Here is a 21,889-nt window from a genome sequence, read left to right as displayed (position 1 = left end):
GTGTGGGCAAAGACCTCTCAGGACTCATTTACGATGCAAATCCAGAGGGTAAAAGCGGAACACACAGGAGGACGGACACAACTAACACATACATTGGGCATGACATAACCAGCGATACATAGTCAGGCCAGTCTCTAGTACTGGTTCACATTAAAGGTAAGAGAGGGGTTTATAGAGCCAATATATCATGATATATATATCACTATTATCTGCATTTATCATAGACCAATAATTTCGTAATGTCCTGCCAGAAAACAGAGCGTTTATCATCTGATTTGTTACACAGGCCTGTGGAATACATGTATACTTCATAGTGCAGTCTACAGGCTGTGGTAATTCAGGCGGCTTTGCAACCACTTCACTTCCTGATCGGGTGACCAATACTTTAGGTCATGTGACTTGAGCGATCACAGAATATATATACACATATACAAATCTCTATGTTGCCCAGACTTATTGCAAGAAACCAAGCGACTTAAAGGGAATGTCTATGACTTAGAATTGCCTTTACCGATTACAGCCAGATACTGAAACATATTCCTTTTTTCTAATCGGTTTCTATCACTTGATTTGTGAACGCTTTTATGCATTTTTTCATTGTTGCATTCTAAGGCTATGTCCACACTACGTAAGTTTCATATTAATCGCGGCGGTTGTTGCTGATTTGCAACAACGGCCGTGATTAATATGAAACTTACATCGTGCTACAGTCTATGGAATCATGGCTGGAGTGTATAGACTCCGGTTGGGATCGCTAGCGGCCACACAAAAAACTGACATGCCAGTTCACACAAAGGAGCGTGCGCCTCCGACCGCACGCTCCATTGTGTACAGCGGGGGATTCGGATGTGGGTACGCACTGGTGCACCTGCATCCGGATTCAGCAGAAGTGAAGATCATCCAGCCAGTATTATAGTACCGGCTGGGATGATTCTTCAGTAACACCGGCCGTTCTGTGACCCGGCCGGATCACAAAACAGTCGGTGTTACACATAGCGAGAACATGGCCACACAGCCGAAATGTCGCTTCTGGTGTGAATAAAAGAATCACGTCTTTCACTAGAGGTGCTGTCTCCTGCTATATCACTGGGAGTGGCAGTCCTGCCCCCAGTACACCAAAACAACTTACCAGCATAAGGATTCAACTGCTATTATCACGGAAATGGGGGGGGGGGGGGGAGGATTAAGGTTAGAAACTGTCCACTATAGAGAGATATCAGCAGATTAGATTCTTTCAACCTGCTGATAGTTTCCCTTTAAAAGGAATATATAGACATTCATAAAAGTATGGAAGTAAGGGTACTATTACATGGAACGATAATCGGGCGAATCAGCCGATTATCGTTTCATGTAACACAACGATCAGCCGATGACAAGGAGAGCAGGAGGAGCCCTGGACCATGGATGGGTAATGTATGCAGTTTAAGCAAGGGCTGCAAGGACATCGGTAATGATGTCCATGCAGCCCTTTGTAAACGATTACCGGGCCGTGTAATAGGCCCAGTAAAGGAGCACCGATCTATCAGATTGGCCCTCGTTTACAGTTATTGGGCCATGTGATAGTACCCTTAGGATATAGGTGAATTTTTAAGCCATCTGGACAGTGGAAGAGACTTGGGGATATGGACATAGGGACACGAATAGTGATGTTTTTTCAGATCCACCATCATATCCTTACTAAATAAATAGGCCTTACTTTTAGTAAGTAAAGGATATATAGTTCTACTAGCTAAATCAAGAAAGGTTTAAAAAAGGATACAATAAAATGAAGCAGCTCTACATTTTTAATAACTTGAGTATAACAAAGTTCTAGCAGCTGAAATCCCCTGTGGTCTGGGCTGTAATAGGGCAGGACCATTACATTAGTGCCAAGAGAAGAATCCGATTCTGTCAGCACGCAGCAGGAAAACCACTCACACTGGGCTGTATTACTAAACCACACAGATCCTTACAGATACTGTTACCATCAACCGGAGCATTGCAGCATGGCTGCCAGTACTGTATGGGTCTCATAGAAGAAGTAGTGCTACAATGACAACAATGAGGCCGGGGGAGTGGGGGGTTTAAAGTGTTACTGTCCTTTCAAGCAACTTAACATGTCCTCAGACATCTGTAAAGTTACTGATCACTCCAGAGACCCTCTGCGATACTAAAATACAGCCAGGGGTAGTGTGTGGCAGGGGGCTCCGGTTTGCGCCATAAACTGTAATGGAGAGAATGAGTTGGATTAGGACAGCCGGGGAGTAAAACATGCTGCCACAGACTCCCCCTGGCTGTACTTCGTGATTGCAGAGGGTCTCAGGACTGAGACCCTATGTGGACAGTAACTGGAAATGACAGCATCACTTTAAAACCAGCACCTACACGTTTTCCAGGCGGTCATCGGGCTGTATCCACCCTCTTCATTAAGCCGCCAGCCTGCGGGATTCAAACACCGAGAAGTTTTGATTTATACGAAGAAAAACAAAGCTGCTCATCTCTACTGACTATGATGAAGTTAATAGGTGCAAACAGTCCAGCGATCGTCTGTGTGGCTCGACAGCAGGACTGGCCTTGCCAATGAGCAGAGCTGGCTGATTGACACTTATGTGCAGGACTGCACCAGCCCCTAAAGATTTAGGTGAATGATCCCAAGATCAATTGATCATTTAAGTCCGTCACAAGATTTGCCAAGTGACTTTTTCACTAGGTTTGTGGTGTCCTATCTAAGGGTAACATAAACTAGTGACAGAGAAGCTGAATGATGTATCCCTTAGGCCCCCTTCACACGTCCTGGAAAAAACATCCGGATTTCCTATCAGGAAATCCGGACAGATTTCCGGACCCATAGACTTCAATTGGTCACGGACACCCTTCCGGATTTTTCCGGAAGGGTGTCCGTTCCGGAAAATAGATCCGGAAAAAAAATAGGACATGTCCTATTTTTGTCCGGAATTCCGGCCCGGACGCCCCCCATAGAAGTCTATGGGAGCGCTGGAATCACGGGCACTTTCCTTATGTACATTCCTTATGACCCCGACAAGCAAGAAGAGGACCAGGGACGCCAGGATCCAGGACAGGTGAGATTTTCCCCCTAAAACTACTACTCCCACCATGTCTGCTGACAAGTCCATGATGGGAGTTGTAGTTTTGCAACATGTGGCCATTCAGGTTGCTGAACTACTCCTCCCATCATGTCCCACTTGACAGTCCATAATGGGAGTTGTAGTTTTGCAGCCTGTGGCCATCCAGGTTGCAGAAGTACAACTCCCATCATGCCTTGCTGACAGGTCATGATGGGAGTTGTACTTCTGCTGCCTGTGGCCATCCAGGTTGCAGAAGTACAACTCTCATTATGCCTCTATATTAAGAACTATTTTATTTTTTTTTCTCATCAGGAAATCCTGAAGGTTTTTCCTGATGGTAAAAACAGATTACTGTCAGGAAATCCTGATACTTTCCTGATGACATTTGAAGTCTCCTGATCAGGATTTCCTGACAGTAAAAACTGACACGGACGTGTGAATGGGGCCTTACATAGTTCTGTGCAGCTGATCTAGAGATATCCTCCTGAATACCATGAACAATAAATAGTCCTGGATATTCATGAGAAGCAGAAAACTCCACCCACCAGCTGCTGATTGGCAGTTATCTATCCCTGCTGTGTATAGGCAGTCAGCTGTCAATCAGCAGCTGGAGGGCGGGGGGAGGGGTGTGGCAAGAATCCTATTCTCCTGCATATTAGGAGAAAGGCTAAACAGAATGATATAAGTAATACACCGATCTGCATAGCATTTATATCACTAGTTTATGCTACCCTCATTTAAGGCAGCATTAACCTAGTGACAGATTCTCTTTAATCTGCTGGCCATAAAGTAAGTGAACGGCCGCACGAACAATAGGGCCCTTTTACTAGGCACTGATCAACTAGTCAATCTGCCCATGTAAAAGAAGTCTTAGTAACAGCCTTTATGCTTATTAAAGAGTATGTAGGATGAGAAACTGGATATTCTGTAACATGATGAATGAATGATAATGACATCATGGGATTTTCCCGAGTGTGAGCCAGCTATAACTTCACACCATTGGAGCTTGACCTATATAAAAGAATATCCAAGCATGCGAGATATGGAGGGGGGTCCACTCATATGGAAAGGCATCTACTGAATTTAGGAATATGAAATTAACACACCCTAATATATGACCTATTCAGTCGACTGTGGTTAAAACCTCTTCACTCTGCTAAGGCTTTGTATACGTGCACTGGGCCTACCACCCAGCTGGGCACAAAGCAATGTGTGTCTCAACCCATTAGTCATATCCTGTCCACATATCTTCAGCAACTATCAGCCTAATATTAAAATGTTACTCGAATATGCAAAAAAAAAAAAAAAAAAAAAAAAAAAAAAAAAAAAAAAAAAAAAAAGGTAAAATTTTAAAAGAATCTAGTAAAAAGTAATAAAAAAATAAAATAAAAAATAGACAATATACAGTCAATACTTTTTTTTTTGTAGTCTCCCACGTAATCACTCACCATTTTCTGTCCCAAAGGGGGGGGGGGAAGGGTTGTGTCATGAATCCTATTCTCCTGCATATTAGGAGAACGGCTGAACAGAATAATAACAAGTAATACCCTCATCTTAGCATTTATGTCACTAGTTTATGCTGCCCTCATTTAAGGCACCTTGAACCTAGTGACAGATTCTCTTTTAGCTTCAGCTTGCCAGTCACAAATGCTCACTAGGAGTTATGGGAGAATAAGCCATTTGCCAATAAAAAAAAGCTGAGGGTGGATACTAGGAACTAATGTTAAAGGCACAGCAGAAATGCATTATGGGAACTGTAGTCTGCTTCCCTCATGGACTGCTGCTGAAGCTCCTCCCACTCTTGCTATATTGAGGAAGAGCACGAAGGAAGCAATAGGTCATACAAAAAGGTAAGTATTCATGTACAGAGAGGTAGAATTAGTGTTATACTGTTGCACCCGTGTGTAAGGACACTGCAGACTTCTTTGTTTTTTGTTTGAACTCTGGAATATAAGTGATTATTTTCCCAATTTTCCATTTTCCTCTCTATTACATGATAATCCTGAAACCTTGCAGCTTTCAATCTTACCACTAGGTCTAAAACGAAGCTGAGACTTTCTGTTCTAGAGAAAAAAATCCTGGCATTCACCAAGTCAAGTATTGTTTATTTATTCTGTGCAAAACATCATAGGGTACAGGAGGACGCGTTTCGGCATATAGCCATTATCAGCTGATGGAGCTGATGAAGGATATACGCCGAAACACGTCCTCCTGTACCCTATGATGTTTTGCACAGAATAAATAAGCAATACTTGACTTGGTGAGTGCCGGGATTTTTTTCTCTACTACATCTGGGACGCCATCCCACCACTACAGCAGTGCTGTCTCCACCACTACTCCAAAGACTTTCTGTTCTGTCTGTGATAAGGAGGAAACTGCCGATCTGTACCGATTTACAGCAAAAGGTGACACCAGTAGATGGAGAAAACAATAGATGAAGCTCACAACTCCCTATGGAGTGACATCTTTAAAAGTCAAAGACTACGCTCCGTAATGAGGCTGTTAAAGACAACTAAAGGCAATATGGCTGCCTCTATAATAATATACAAAAAAAAACGAACTGTAAAAAAAAAAAAAAAAAAGAAAAAAAAAAAAAAAAAAAAAAATCTAGTTGAAACACGACCTTTATATTACTACAATAAATGTTTGAAAAGTATTGTGAAATGCATTCCAACAGGGTTTCCAGTATTGTAAAATGTACTTTGCTCAATATGTTTTCATGTCTAACCTTTCAAAACTTCCCTGCAACATAATGAGATAAAAAACCTGCAAACGGAAGAGAAGAAAACGAGGACAACATATTATTTGCACCATTGTGTGTATGCTAGCATAACACCTCTTTTACCTCCTCAAACTCCTTATTATATATGGCAGGCCTGATAGTTAAAGTAGCCTAGTGACTACCTAAAGGACCTATTACACCAAGCGATTATTGTCCGTATTTGGCCGGCAATCGCTTGGTGTAACAGCTAGTGTTAAAAGGCAGCCATCAGCTGATCCTCGTAAAATTTTTGAATGATAACGACGATCTACTGGCCGTTGCTCTGTGGAAGAGGAGCGGCAGAAGCAGACCGCCACTACCTCCTATGGGCTTTAGATCGTCCTAGGAGCCCCTCCCCATGCCCCCCCCTTTCTTACCCACTTGCCAGGTGCCTGTGTAATAGCGAAGTCAGGGAGCGGGGAACAATGAGCAAGCGAGCGCTGATCTGACAGGCTTCCGCCTCACCATCGGCCCAGAACAGCGCAGTAAGTGATGAACATTAGAGTGGCTTATTTCGTACAACATTTTATTGTAATGTGTCCAACGTCAGACTGGGTTATCCAGGGCCCACCAGAGGAAATGATCCTGGGGGCCCACTAAAGAGTAACTAGTGAGAAAAGACATGCCAGCCAGTGTTAGTGCAGGTTCTAAATCTGGTGGCCCACCGGAGGATTCTCCGGTCCTCTGGTGGTTCAGCCAGACACTGAATATGTCAAATGTTTTGATCAATGGGGGCATTGCATAAGCCTCAGGTGAAGGCAGTGCCCGCTTCCGAATTGCTCGGCACTCCTTAAAGTGCAGCAAGTACCCATACACCTGCATGACCGGAGCTTTAATAGGGTACTCTGGGCATTGCGCTCTATATATGCGCCAAATTTGTCTCTTATGTAAAGAAGTAAAAGGATAAGACAATAGCCAGACTTTAAAATCCTGCATGTAGTAGGTGTTTCCAAAAATAGGATCGGTTGAACTTCAATAAAATATTAAAAGAACGTGTTTCGCCTCCCCCAGTTACAACTGAAGCCTTCATCATGTTCATAATTCATTACAAAATCAACACATGGATTCCCACTTCATATACAATACTACAATGTAGGTTCATTTTAGATCGTGCCCAGGAATCATAGTAAGATAACATAAATTAGGGTCAATATATGTAAAAAAAAAAAAAAAAAAAGATGCCTGCCACCGGGAGGCATAGTGGTGTTATGGAGTCGAAATCGACTGAATGCACAATAGTTTCCTATTAAAAGTTTATCAATTGGATGTATGGGAGATAACAATAAGAATAAAATAATTCAGATCAATTAGTAGGAAGAGAAAACCTATGTTACAGAAGCCACTGTGTCTCCGATTCCACCAATGGAAACCACCATTGTCATGTGGACCATGAACACCCCAGACATATCAGTGATAGCAGATATGTACGCCTTAGGCTCTGTTCCAAGTGATAGTTACGGATAGTAGGTTAGAGAAACAATGGCCAAAACCTGTATAGTAAATGATGTGCAAGATATACAGGAGGGCAGAAGGGACTGAGGAGGGTGGGGAGCACCTGCTTGTCAGCGTTGCTCAAGATCATCCGGCTCTTGATCAGGGGGCTTCTTCTTGCACTGCAGACATTAGTTATATTTCCAGTTCCGTCCAAGATGTTCGGTTTGGTTTCAGCCACCCAACACTGCAGAGAGAAAAGAAAAACTAAGTAAAACAGGAAGTAGTAGGATGGAACATGCAAGACGCTTATGATAAGAAACACACAGTAGTTCTAAGGAAGTAGTGCGGCACAGAAAGGGTGAAGGGAGTAGGGCACTGTGGTTTATTGGAAGGCCAGTGGGGGGGAAGTGACTACATCATACATACATGGAATACCAGGGCTTCCCCTCCCCAGACAGACAGACACACACAGAAGAGACCAGATACAAGCAGCCGCCCAACAGATACAGTACAAAGTACAGACAGTACTTAACAATGGTACCAAGGGAAAGTGTGAGCCGCGTCTATCAATACTTGGCACAACAAGAATAAAGCACTCCGCAAATAAAGAAAAAAAAACATGTGATGCTACTATTCCATTTGTGTTTTATATTTTTTAAGAATAAAAAAAATTATTACATGAAGATAATAATATTATTATTATTATTATTATTAATAATAATAATTATTATTTTTATTTATATGGCACCAACATTTGGCACAGTATGGGGGTAAATACATTGATAAAATCAGACATCACAAGAGCTTACAATCTTTATCCTTGCTGCATTTAAAAGGTTCCCGGGTTTTACCTAGATTTCTAAAGAAATTACAGAAGCCTGTGAGATGCTTAAAGGGGTTGTTTGCTTTGGACAATCCCCACTGTGTATAAAAGTTCCCGAGACAATATGCTGATCACATGGTGCTCCACCGATGAAGTCACCAATGAACAGAGATCCTGTCATCACACGCTGAAAGCATGGGCAGCATAGAACAGGCACAGACTGACTTCTTACAGGCGTCTATGACTCACACTGAAAGGCATTTCACAGAAATCACACTGTAAAAAGCGTCCGGGAAGAGGGTTCCTAGTCACCAGGGTAGTCCTAGCTGCAACTTCCCACCCAGAATGATTAATAGATTTCTTACTATACGGAGAGAGGTCTCCATCAAGCCCAGTAGGGAGGGAAGAACCACACGCTATTATATACAACCGTTCTGGCCAATCACGGGCTGTAGAGGTCACATGACGAAACAGTATCCCTAGAGGAGGCTGGATGCACACAGCTGGGGGAACAATTCACTAGAGAAGTCACAAAAAAACTCTGCGATGAAGCCTGGTAATACTGATCACATGGCAAAGCCCACACAGTCAATTTAGAGGGGAAAAAAAATGCAGAATTAAAGGAGGTTATCTGACAGGGGAAAAGTTTTTACATATTGTTTAAAGTATAAAAGAAAACAAAGAAGCTTTGCTTACTTCTCCGCACTCCCCTAGTGTCCTCCACTGAACGATCCTGCTTCCACTTCTGAGACTGGCTTGTCTGGGTAGAGACAGCCCACTCAGCGAATCACTGCCTGAGATGGGAGAGTGGCGCAGCCAGTGATTGGCTGAGCAGGCTGTCACTGCTGAGACAAGCCATCTCCGAAGTGCAGGCAGGATCATTCAGCAGGGGAAACCGGAGACCACGGAGAGTTCCCCGGGGGAATGACTACAGTGCCGCGGAGTATCAAATAGTTTTCAATACATCATGCTATGTGGGGAAACACTCCAGTACATGGATTCACCGTCCATGCTTCCCAGAGCAAACACGGATCGTGTGAATGCAGTCTAAGACCAAGGGACTGTCCAAACAGTTTAGATACAAAGGGTTGGAGTTGGGTTTGAAAATAAATTATTCTGAACCTTGAACATCCCATGGAGCAACATTAAACTCACTATGACAAAAAGGAACTAATATGGAACAACTACAAACCTGACAAGAGCAAGTGCCCACCAGAGCTCAGTCTAGGCAAGGAGGAGTCCTAGGGGTCCACAGTGGAGAGGAACATCTCCATAGAACCACTGTATGTCGTATAGTTCACAGAGTGGGGCACAAAAATAAAAAAGGTATAGAATATATTTGGAAATTCCCAAACAGTATGTGGCCAACTACCCGAAAAAGGGAAAAAGTGTTGGGATTATAGATAGATGGATCATAGTAATTATGATCCTGAAGTTACGGTTGAAAATACGATAACAGTGTGTGAAGGCCTACAGGCCATTTATGGGCCACTGGGAATTCCAGGAAGAAGAATATGAAAAGTGGCTTTTAGAAGCAGCAACTCTTTAAAGGGAACCAATCACCCAGAAAATCAATGTATAGACAAGGATATGTGCTGATAGATCACCCAGCACACTTCCCAAATATGCCCCTGTAACCTCTGTGTTCGGGAACCCGCGCATGCGCAGTACGGCGGGAGACGACGCTGACGTACTGCGCATGCGCGGGTTCCCGAACACGTCAGCGCGGCCGCGACGCGGAACGCAAGCCGCCGGATGACGTCACTGGACCGCAAGCCTCCGAATCACGCCCCTCTGGGCGTGATTACAGCCCCGGACCGTGACTACATACGCCCCCGGACCGTGACTAGATACGCCCCCGGACCGTGACTACATACGCCCACCAGGACTACATACGCCCACCAGGACTACTTAGCAAAAATTTACATACAGCGCGTGACCTGAACAAAGTAAGATTACTGTCTAATTGAGGGGGGCACAGAGGTTACAGGGGCATATTTGGGAAGTGTGCTGGGTGATCTATCAGCACATATCCTTGTCTTTACATTGATTTTCTGGGTGATTGGTTCCCTTTAAAGTCTATGTTTTACTCCTTTAAAGGAGTTATCCAGTGGTTAACATTTATTTTATAGATTTCTGCCCTGTTGGTAAACATAATAAACATGTTATGCTTACCTCTCTACCCTCCCCCAGTGCCCCAATGCGGTGTCACTGCTGTCCCTTGCTGACTGCAAATCAGCAACTTTCGAGACAAACTTGCCTCGGGAATGACAGCCAGCTCAGCCAATCACTGCCTGAGACAGGACATCCCCGCAACCAGTCATTGGCTGAGCAGGCTGTCACTCCAGAGTTTGTCTCGAAAATAGCCAGGCACCAAACAGGCCACAACAGGCCACAAGGGGAGCGCAGATAGTAAACATAATAAACATGTTATGCTTACCTAACAGGCCAGAAATATATATATATAAAAAAAATTAAATTTAAGAAGCCTTAAAAGATGACTGAGGATTAATTAAACCAAGCCGAAAACTCACGCAGAAGGGGAAGTTACTATCTGTAGAGAGCAGTTCTAGGATTACAAGGAGGGTACAAGGGACACAATTCCCAGCATGCCATGCCATTGGTTAAGCAGAATGATGGACTAATATACACAAACCTTTAATATATATCAGATTTCTAACAGATGGGCAGAGAAGCTAAGAGGCGTCTGTGTTCACAAGAGAATGGGACTTGCTTTAGCATTTCCCAGCACTAGTTTCACAACCCATCAGTAAGGTACATGTTACAAAGTTGTACCCATCTGTGCTATAACCTACTTTGATTAGGTCAGTATCAACTAAAGATTACATTTCATAGCAAACCTACAACTATATATCTGAATATGTGTAAAAAATTATAGAAAGGTATATTTTCCATAGTTACATCATAGTCCGTACACTGAACCCAAGCAGTGACTAATGGACCATGTGAAATTATATTGGGGTCCTGTCTTTATAACTGCATGCTGCGCTATTCTTGCCTTTGTCGCTAGGATATGCCATCACTTTTTAGCAATCAAGCAAGTTTATTTTGAGTGGGACAAGTTGTGTTTTTATTGGTCTTTTTTTATAGTAGAATAGTTCAGTGTACAGTATTAATAACAGCTCTCTATGAGCCTCTCAGTGTTGATATCAGACACACCTTCTCCAGGCTATGCTGTCCTGCTCTGTGGTGAATCAGTCCATGAGATAGCAAACATGGAGGACCATGTGACCATGCCGCCCCCCCCCCCCCCCCCAGTGTCCACCACTGAGCCTCTACGTACCTATGGAGGACACTGAGGGCAGGGCATGGTAACATGCTCTTCCATGCTCTGCCATCTTATGGACAGACTCACCACAGAGCAGGACAGCACAGCCTGGAGGAGAGGAGTCTGGATTTACCTCTGAGGTACACAGGGAGCTGCTGTCAGTAAGTGCAGTCAGTACACTTATTAATACTGTACACTGAACAATTTTACTATAAAGTGACCCAACCCTTTTAAATTGGGTGGGTTGCTATTGTTAATTTTGGGGGGCTAATTTAGTATAAAGTATTTAGTATGTAAAATGACATTATTCAACAGGAGTTACTAAATTTGTCTTTTTTTTCTGCTTTTTTGTCTATTTTTTCCGCACATAGTGATAATTATGTGTAAAGTTTCCCCAAAGAACAATACACTAAAACTAAACTTCATTATGCCCAAGCTAACATGAAAACTCAATAGCATCCCATTAACTGGTTTGGGGGGTCCAATGGGCTTAGACAGAGTTCAACCCCCATCCATTTAGATGTTGCAGTTGTTATTGACATGGTGCCAAATGTTTTAAAGGGTGGAACAATAAGAGATATGGATTCTATAGAAAGACGTGTGACACAATCTGATCACGTGACGGCAGACAGAAAGCTTTCATAATCCTCACTGTGAATCACACACTTCATCTCAGCAGGGCTCTTCTATAGCCAGGCAGAACATTACATCAAATATAAAAACCGCTTTCATCTCTGGCTCTGTAGAAGGCTCCATTCATAGTGAGCGCCTTCTGACCGAGACAGAACATCGATTCACAGCAAGAAATGATAATGAAATCCTCTGCTGGACACAATGTCTGCCAAGCTTTCGCATGTCCAGGCATCTCCAATACAATAAGCAGTGGTCCGGGACACAAGCCAGGCCAAATGGGTCGTCTACCCTCCTCCATTAAAATCAAGGGCTCCAAGAACACGTCTGAGGTTAGGGCCAACTATTCACCCAAAGTAGAAGGTGGAGGGTTTCAGGAAGCGAGAGATGGCTCACTGATCTGGGAAAACGGAGAAATTTTTATTGCACTAAATAAAAAATTGGGGAGAGGTAAAGGTCGGGCCTATACGAGAGGCATAAATCAGAACCTTTCATCAGCATATCCTATGAGCATAGAACTCCGAGAGAAGGCTTCAACACATATATATATTTTTATTATACACACACACACACACACACACACAGTGGTACCTTGGTTTTTAAGAGTTACTTGGATTAGAAGCGTTTTGCTCACAGTTTTTCAAAATCGTAACTTGGTTTAAGAGCATTGCTTTGGTGTGAGAGCTCCCTGTGCTGGGTGGGAGGGGGAGTGGGAGAGTTGCATGGCCTGCATAGCGGGGTCTACAGCCCTGTACTGCGACCCAGGAAGTCTCTCTCATCTTCCAAATCATAGCAGATCCACTTCAGGCTGAGGCTAACATCAGGACTGTGGGGGTATTCTCTCCATAGCTGTAACCCCTCTCTCCCCGGACAGAGTGCTGCATGTATGTGCCCACATCTGTCCTGCTCATTCCTTCATGCCCCTGCAGTCTCTGTCAGCCTTTGTGTTTCCCATCCTCTCCATTCCTGCTACAATATGCCTGCACTTACACTCAGCTATACACACTGCTGTATATAAAGATTTCTGTCACCGCCCTCCTGCACAGCTCTGTGATTCTTACTTCCTGATGGTCCATGCTGAACACACACACCTTCCCCATTGCTGTCATGTGACCTTACAGACCTCTGACAGCAGCCCTGCTTCCCTATTCTAGCCTGTTGTACTACGCTACTGCATTATGGGGATCCGCATCTCCATACTGCTGCTGTTTTTTTCAGGTTTATGCCCTTACTATACATTACAGGTGGTCCTCGGGTTACGACGGTCTCGAGTTACGACGTTTCGTGGTTACGATGCTTTGTTCCGACACCTTGTTCCGACCTACGCGGTGCCGTCGTAAGTCGAGTACGTGCAGTGGCGGAAGAATACAGTACAGTACTGTACTATACTATACAGTGACAGGTTCCAGACTGAGAAAAACGAGTCTCCTGGCTGCTATAACGCCCTGCATTATGGCTCCCAAACCTAAGCCAGACTCTGCTGATGCCACCTGATGTACCTATGTGTTTATTGATACTTATGTAGGGTACTGTGTTAGCATACAGTAGGTGTTAGGATAGGCTAAGTGTTTACAGCACAGTACTGTTATTATGGTACAGTACTGTATGAATGTATGATCCGACTTACGTCAAAATTCGGTTTACGACGCCGCGCAAGAACGGATCAACGTCGTAAGTCGAGGACCACCTGTATACACCACATGCTGATTGCTATACTTTACAGTAACTTATAATAACATATATTCAGCTGTTTCTCATTGTTTCATAGAAACATAGAAGAAGATTGTCGGCAGAAAAAGACCACTGGGTCCATCTAGTCTGCCCTTTTAGTATTTTCTTTCTTATTATCTTAGGATAGATATGTCTATCCCAGGCATGTTTAAATTCTGTTATTGTAGATTTACCAACCACCTCTGCTGGAAGTTTGTTTAAGGAATCTACTACTCTTTCAGTAAAATAATATTTTCTCACATTGCTTCTGATCTTTCCCCCAGATAGCCTCTCACTGTGTCCTCTTGTTCTTGAGCTCAGTTTTCTTTTACTAAAAACACTTCCCTCCTGAACCTTATTTAGTCCTTTAACATACTTAAAGGTCTCAATCATGTCCCCCCTTTCCTCCAGACTATACAGATTCAAATCTTTAAGTCTTTCCTGGTTTATGCCTGACACCCTCCACCATTTTTGTAGCCCGTCTTTGGACCCGTTCTATTTCATCTGTTCTACATGTTATTTAGAATTTAAAAAAATTACTTTTGGGGTGTGAAACCAATTGTCTGCATATCAGCGATTTCTTATGGGAATTTTTTTTTTTTTATTTAAAAGTGGATTTGGATTACAAACACAGTCCCGGAACAAATTATGTTCGTAATCCAAGGCACCACTGTGTGTGTATGAATTATATATATATATTACACACTGTATACATATACATACACACACACACTGTATACATATACACACACACACACACACACACACACTGTATACATATACATACACACACACACTGTATACATATACATACACACACACACACACACACACACACACACACTGTATACATATACATACACACACACACTGTATACATATACATACACACACACACTGTATACATATACATACACACACACACTGTATACATATACATACACACACACACACACACACACACACACACACACAAGGTCCACTCCCTTTACCAAAAAGCCACAGACAAAATAAAGAGGATACACATAAATATCTCCAACCAACAGAAAAGACGCACATGTCAGCCTGTCTGGGGTGGAATAAAAGAGTATCATGGGTCATGCTCTGCTGTCTCAACAGAGGCCAATGCCTTATTCTCCAGCTGGGATTCACATAAAGCAGACTGTTATACGCCACATACTGGGGATCCTTCCAATTCCAAACCCCCTCCTTTACAATGGTCTCTTATTCACACCCTCAAAGTGCGTGATGAGAGGGAGCGGGGGGCACAGATGGCGCGGGGGAAGGCAGAAAGGAGCCAGTGTCCCTGGCACTGCCCTAATCCTGGAAAGACAATCAGCCACATGGCATCACCCACCACAGACAGACAACAACTCCGCAATGTGTATTAGCTCTGCTAAATGCTCGGTGCAATGACTTCCTGTCAGAATTATGGAAATGTCCATGTCTATGGAGTTCTGCAACCTTCAGCCATAACATCCCCAGAAACTGTTCTGTCTTCTATCTCCTCGTCTATCCTATTTACCTATTTTTTACTGCCCTTTACTGCAGTGGTGTCTACTGGACGCATTTTGGTAGCTTTAAATTGAAGCCAAGGGCTGCACATTTGCTAGGCACATGACACACATCCATATCTGTGGCAAACATCTCCGCTTCCATATATTTTATGTATGTGGAAACACTATGGACTAATGAAGCCCAGCAAGCTCTGGCCATATGTCAATCTGGTCCGAATTTTAGGGTGTTATAAGATACTAATTTAACAGTTTGAAGGAAGATATTGGCTCGGTTATTAGCGCCCTCTGTGGCACAAATAAAACTCAGATATATGTAAAATTGAGGTGCCAACTGCCAATGTATCAGGCCCCATTACCCTTAAGCAAAACTCTGGTGAAAAAAAAAAATTCAAATCAACTGGTGTCAGTAAATAAATTCAATTGAAAAATCTCAAGTCTTCTAGTACTTATCAGCTGCTGTATGTCCTGCAAGAAGTGGTGTATTTTTTACAGTCTGACACAGTGCTCTCTGCTGCCACCTCTGTCCATGTCAGGCACTGTCCAGAACAGGGGAGGCTTTCCATGGGGATTTGCTACTGCTCTGGACAGTTCCTGACATGGACAGAGGTGGCAGAAGAGAGCACTGTTTTAGACTGGAAAGAATACACCACTTCCTGCAGGACATAGAGCAGCTGATAAGTACTGGAAGGTGTGAGATTTTTTAACAGGAGTAATTTACAAATCTGACACCGGTTGATTTGAATTTTTAATAATAATGTTTGTAATGGGCAGGATGTAGTGAGCTAGTGACTGTCATCTTCTGTACATAGTATATCAGTTATGTCCGTGCACTCTTATCTGCTGCCGGTTGAATAATCGTAAATCATATAATGTGCATATCCACCGCACTGGACTCCAAAGTTCATGCTTATTCACACCATCTTTTATTCATTCAGGCAAAAATCAGTACAATTCTTTCATACGTTGTTAGTATCCCCAACCACAGGGACGTTTCGGTCACATCTGACCTTTCTCAAACAGGTATACTGTCGGTGGTACAGAGGAAGAAGAAAACGCAGTAGTTGCCTAGAATTGATAGGATTCTGCTTAGATGGTGGTCCCATTTTCACGTTTTCCGACCTATCCATGCCAATGAGGACTAAAATCACAGTCACAGAGTTCATGGTCACTTTTTCTGCTGCTGCAGACTGACACTGGGGATTTAATCCATGTGAAGACAGCGGCTGTCAACAATTATATAGAGTGAAACAAGATGAGTCACAGGAGGAAGAGCAAGATCTGATGGCAGAGGGAGATGGCCTTCCTCCGTCTACCGTGAAGAACGCTGATAGAAAAGGAAATTTCCTGGAACACGTCATTCCAACATAGAACACTGGTAAAAAACACATAGAGGTATCATCTATACTGGGACGAATATGTAAGGGGATAATCATCGCCATGGCTTGTCTATACTGAAAATATACATATATGTATGGGATGCAGCAGAACAACCCGTATCAAATCAGTCATGTGTGACCAGACCCTAACAACATAGAGCCTTGTTCTGTAAAGAGGAGTACAGTTACATTGCATTTCCCGACCATCTGACAGCTTCACAACGGGAGAGTCACTAAAAGTGTTAACAAGCAATTTGGTCTCCGGAGAGAGAAAATTAGGAAAACCAGCAAGGAAACACAGAGGCGCTAATGTGCCGATACTTATCAGAAGGTCACGTTCTCCTGTGTTATAGCTGGAAAAAAACGTGGATGGAAAAGCATAAACACGGTATGATGCTGATAAGCACTGAATGTAACAAAAAATATTAGAGGGGAATGAATATTCTCGGCTTAGGTAGCTGTACTCTAGAAAGCCAAGCCGTGATAATGACTGGGGTGGCGGTCGTGCAATAATATGGGAGCCGTGGGTCGGAAAGGCACTTCTTTTATTAGGCAGTAAAATGCAGCACCATAGACATTGGAAGAGTTTTATGCACTTTTGTCTATTTAAGGGGAACATACAAACACTTATCTGGACAATCCTATGTGCTAGTAAAACATGCCGATCAATATCTTATGTCAGATTCACACGATGTGTGCATGGACTATATGCTACGGACTGAACCTAAGAACTCCCGGCATCATCCCGGCATCGAAGCGGTTTAAATCCTTTATATAACACCAACTGATTCTGCAGCACTTCACATAGATTTGTCAATTATGCTCCCTGTCCCCTTTAGGGCTCACAATCTAAATTCACGTATCTGTATGTTTTGGGTGAGGGAGGAAACTAGGAGTACCCGAAGGAGAGAAGAGGACCCAAAGGTAAGCCGAGGACCCGAAGGTAAGCCGAGGACCCGAAGGTAAGCCGAGGACCCGAAGGTAAGCCGAGGACCCGAAGGTAAGCCGAGGACCCGAAGGTAAGCCGAGGACCCGAAGGTAAGCCGAGGACCCGAAGGTAAGCCGAGGACCCGAAGGTAAGCAGAGGACCCGAAGGTAAGCAGAGGACCCGAAGGTAAGCAGAGGACCCGAAGGTAAGCAGAGGACCCGAAGGTAAGCAGAGGACCCGAAGGTAAGCAGAGGACCCGAAGGTAAGCAGAGGACCCGAAGGTAAGCAGAGGACCCGAAGGTAAGCAGAGGACCCGAAGGTAAGGTAAGCAGAGGACCCGAAGGTAAGGTAAGCAGAGGACCCGAAGGTAAGGTAAGCAGAGGACCCGAAGGTAAGCAGAGGACCCGAAGGTAAGCAGAGGACCCGAAGGAGATCATGCAAACACGAGGAGAACATACTAACTCCTTTCAGACGTTGGATTTGAACCCAGGACCCCAGCGTTTTAAGGCTACAATCACTGAGCCACTGTGCTACTAACCTCATTTAAATCCCTGCACCACTCTACTGACAGTCCCCAGCTCTGGAAGGATCCAGGTGCTCATTGAAACCAACCGACATAATGCTTCAGTATGTACAGAAGGACCATATAAGAGGTCGTGTATTTTAGATGACCCACCAACAAAAAACCCACAAAGCAACAAGTTACAACTGTCTGTCTTAAAAAAAAACAAAACCTCAAACTGTTCATAGTCGACAAATTCTAAACCAAACCGAATATATTCTCCATCATAAGTTCTCGGAGCACATGATTCCAGATGAGATAGTGTGGTCCGTGGTCACGTTCACAGATAAAGCAGATAAACATTGTACAAGTAACACAAAGCACCATCGCCTACTGCTACAATACATACATTGTTCAGTGGTCAAAGATTCGTAGGCAACGACCACCACTTTAGACACAGCAGTGTTACTTATCAAATACCATCTAAAACAAGCTAAATACCACACACAACAGCAATACGGTCAACAAACATCAAGGACGATAAGAGCCGATGAGACTGGGGATTTGTGATGTATTAAGAACAGAAAAAGAGTGAGGTCGAAAATAAGGAAGCGGAAAAAAAGCCCTGAAACACTATGACCCGACATCGGGGAGATATGCCGCATGGCATAGGTTTATAGAGCAACAAATCCTCCTACTGGGCAGCCCTGTGACCACTGCCAGGCCAACATCTCCAAGCTGCTCCCTACACGTACACGTGACCGAGTCCCATCGAAGAGCAGCAGGATGCCAGAGCAGTCTGACGGTACGCCGCCACATCGTCCCTGGAGCCAACCAGCCCTCCAGACCTACCACGTGATCCCTCAACACTGACCTGTTGTCCTCTCGTAGCTGATCCTACAGAGACGATCGAGGATCCGGCAGCCAATGACAGAAGCAAAGTCTTCCAATCTTTAAGAACACTTCCTGGCTGTGAAAAATATCGGCGTTAACTCTTGTGATTCCAAAATATTTCTGAGGTAGAAGGCTTTATGCTTCCCCATCGATAAAGGCACAAGGAAAACGTTCATTGCAGGCTTATGCGACTGGGAGCTGCAAGATGCATAGGAGTTAAGTCAGCAGAATACTAGGTGACAGATTTTCAGCAAATAAACAGATGGGTCACCGTGGAAACAGGGAGGAACAGGACATTTGGATTCCAAGATAACCCCCAAACTCAGGAAAGAACATGCGACAATATAAAAAAGAAGAAAAAAACTGTTGATCATTCCCAGGAGGGTGATGAACATGCTGTTCTCTAATAAAATATGCTACGTACCTATAGACAGACAGTAAACACAGTGTGTCCTGGATTACAGAGGAAAAATGGCCTAACCATGAAAGCGGCCTAACCATCAGTCGATTTAAAGGGGTTGTCCTGTTTAGAAAACCCAGGTAGAGAACCAGTCACTATCATTATAAACAACTTTCCTCCATGTGATAACCTTTGCGATTTCTAACATATGCATATCATTTCATTTAGTAAAAATAATTCCTTACTCCGCTAGCTGTGGCTACCCACCACCCGTTACGGGAATTCCACTTCTAGTAACAGCTAGATCAGGATAGAACGCAGGAAGTGAGGGCGGGGCTTAGCCAGTTCTAAGTAGAGGAAAAGGGAGAGATCTTAGGCTGTGTACCTGCAATTTGAGCCTGTATGCCTCCTGCAGATGGTGCATAGTATGCCTGAAAGGTAAATCATGGTTTCCCTCTCATCTCTGACCAGCAGCAGTCCTTGTGTAAATATTTGCCTGCCTACTACTGTAAGTACACTGTGCTGCGTCCTAAATATAGCCACCCTCTTAGGCTACGTTCACACGCTGTATAAAACACGGCCGCTCCACACGAACGGCCGTTTAACGCTACCCACAGCTGGAAATAATGATCATGTAGGTAGCGCTAAACAATGACCGTTCACACGGAACGGCCATTGTGTGTACAGGATATGAACATAGCCTTAGTCTGCAGGCTTGTCATCATCAGATTAAATAGAGTAACCTCTTCCTTGCTGTTGTTTATTTCCATTCCACTCACATAGCAGTTTGCAGACCCCCGCGTATACCCCATCTGCAGTATGGTACTATATATCATCCCCCCAGTACACTGTCAGCCTGCTAAGTACAGCTCAGTTTCTCCAGTAGGTGCTGTCCTGCAACTGGCAAAACACTTAAAGGGGTTATCCAGCGCTACAAAAACATGGGCACTTTTGCCCCTTTTTTGTCTCCAGATTGGGTGGGGTTTCAAACTCAGTTCCATTGAAGTAAATGGCGCTTAATTGCAAACCACACCTGAACTAGAGATGAGAGGGGGAAAAGTGGCCATTTTTTGTAGCGCTGGATAACCCCTTTAAGGAAGAGGAAGTGCCAGTGTACGGCTCTCGTCCTGCCACCTGAAATGGAGAGAATGGAAAGTAGTTGTGCGTGAAAATCATCTTGTCACCACACTGAAGGATTTATCTAACAAAACCATGCAGGTGTAGGTTTTCAAAGGTCTTTAAAAGTATAGGAATTTAGAAAGGTTATACTATCTTTCCACCTTTCTCCCTGTAAATCCCACTATGAAAGGGATAACCTTGCTATTTTATGGCCCGCTGCAGGGTTTATAACAATCTTGTGCAGTCTTGACCAATGTATATTTTTATGGCCTTCCAGTACTCAAACAATTGTTTTGAACTAAAACAGGCCTGCATGAAGCAAGCATTCCATTGCATTCTCTGTGGCAATATGAATTTCCCTAAAGTATATCAAATTTAGAGGGATTTCTATGAAATTGGTGGAAACCATGTGAGTGTCTAAGGTTATGAAATAAGGTTGTGATCCTGACTGGGGAGGGGGAATGATGCATTCTCTCCAGAATAAGTGGGTGCAAATGATGGGGAACAAACCATTCAACATAACACACATGGGAAGACATTTATAAAAGTTACGGCAGGGGCGTACGCCAGGGAGAAGGCGTAGACGTACTCCCTAATAAACTACTTTCTAAGCTTACATCAGCTGATGACAAGCCTGCAGACTATAGTGGGGAGAAGACTACATTCAGAAAGCAGCGCTGTGTGCATGCAGCTGTAGAAAAAGAAGTATTTATGTAATGGACTGCAGCCCAGATATTTATGGGGGGTCAGAGATGAGAGGGAAGCCTTAATTTACCTTTTATTCACTTTCAGGGAACTCGCTTGGCCTGGGACGTATCCATGACATGATTGTCCGGTGTCAGCTGTAACTGCACCCCATCACGGAAAAGCAAACTCCAGATGTGAGGAGTCTGAACACACCTTGTTAGAATAACAGGTATCAAAAACAACCAGGCAATTACAGATCCATAAACTTCCATGTTTCTCTCTCCAGTGAAGGAGGACCGGAGAGTGGACGTCTGATACTCAACAACAAAAGGCGGGAGGGGACAGAAGAGGAAAAAATAAAATAAAAATCAATACGGCTGATCCTGTTCTCACTTGCAAATGAGCAGCCAGCGGCATCTATCATCCAGCACAGACATGAGACCTTGTTGACAGGGAAATGCCAATGAAAATTATTATGCAAACAGACAGGTTAAAGGCCACTTCCACACAACCATATTTTTATTGCTTCACAATGCATCCGAAATTAACACGGGAAAAAAAGGAAAAAAAAAGAAAAACAACTTTGGAAAAATCTTGATACAGCTGCTATACTGACCCATAAATCCCCATGGTAATAGATTGCAAACAAACTGTGTGTAGACCCTATGTATACATGTTGCATAAACTTTTCCAGCACATACATCAAATATAATGTAAATACTGTGTGAATGGAACCTAAGTGACACCTCCAGAC

At 43.6% G+C, this 21,889-nt stretch overlaps 1 protein-coding gene across 8 annotated transcripts in view; it reads right to left on the bottom strand.

The window, feature by feature from the left end:
• The window catches only part of RHBDF2 (rhomboid 5 homolog 2), a 55,661-nt gene that overhangs the window by 26,949 nt on the left and 6,823 nt on the right, over positions 1 to 21,889 (bottom strand). The window contains exons 1-3 of one of the 8 annotated variants that reach the window (XM_069951731.1): positions 21,529 to 21,581; positions 18,910 to 19,005; positions 7,382 to 7,504 (exon numbers count right to left, since the gene is read on the bottom strand). The gene's annotated coding sequence lies outside the window, so the exon portion shown is untranslated. The other 7 variants (XM_069951729.1, XM_069951733.1, XM_069951734.1 and 4 more) reach the window with 7 other exon arrangements.

This window comes from Dendropsophus ebraccatus, chromosome 14 (assembly GCF_027789765.1).
Source record: "Dendropsophus ebraccatus isolate aDenEbr1 chromosome 14, aDenEbr1.pat, whole genome shotgun sequence".
Lineage (NCBI taxonomy): Eukaryota > Metazoa > Chordata > Amphibia > Anura > Hylidae > Dendropsophus > Dendropsophus ebraccatus.
The sequence above is the reverse complement of the archived record's forward strand: the minus strand, read 5'-3'. Positions and strand labels throughout refer to the sequence as shown.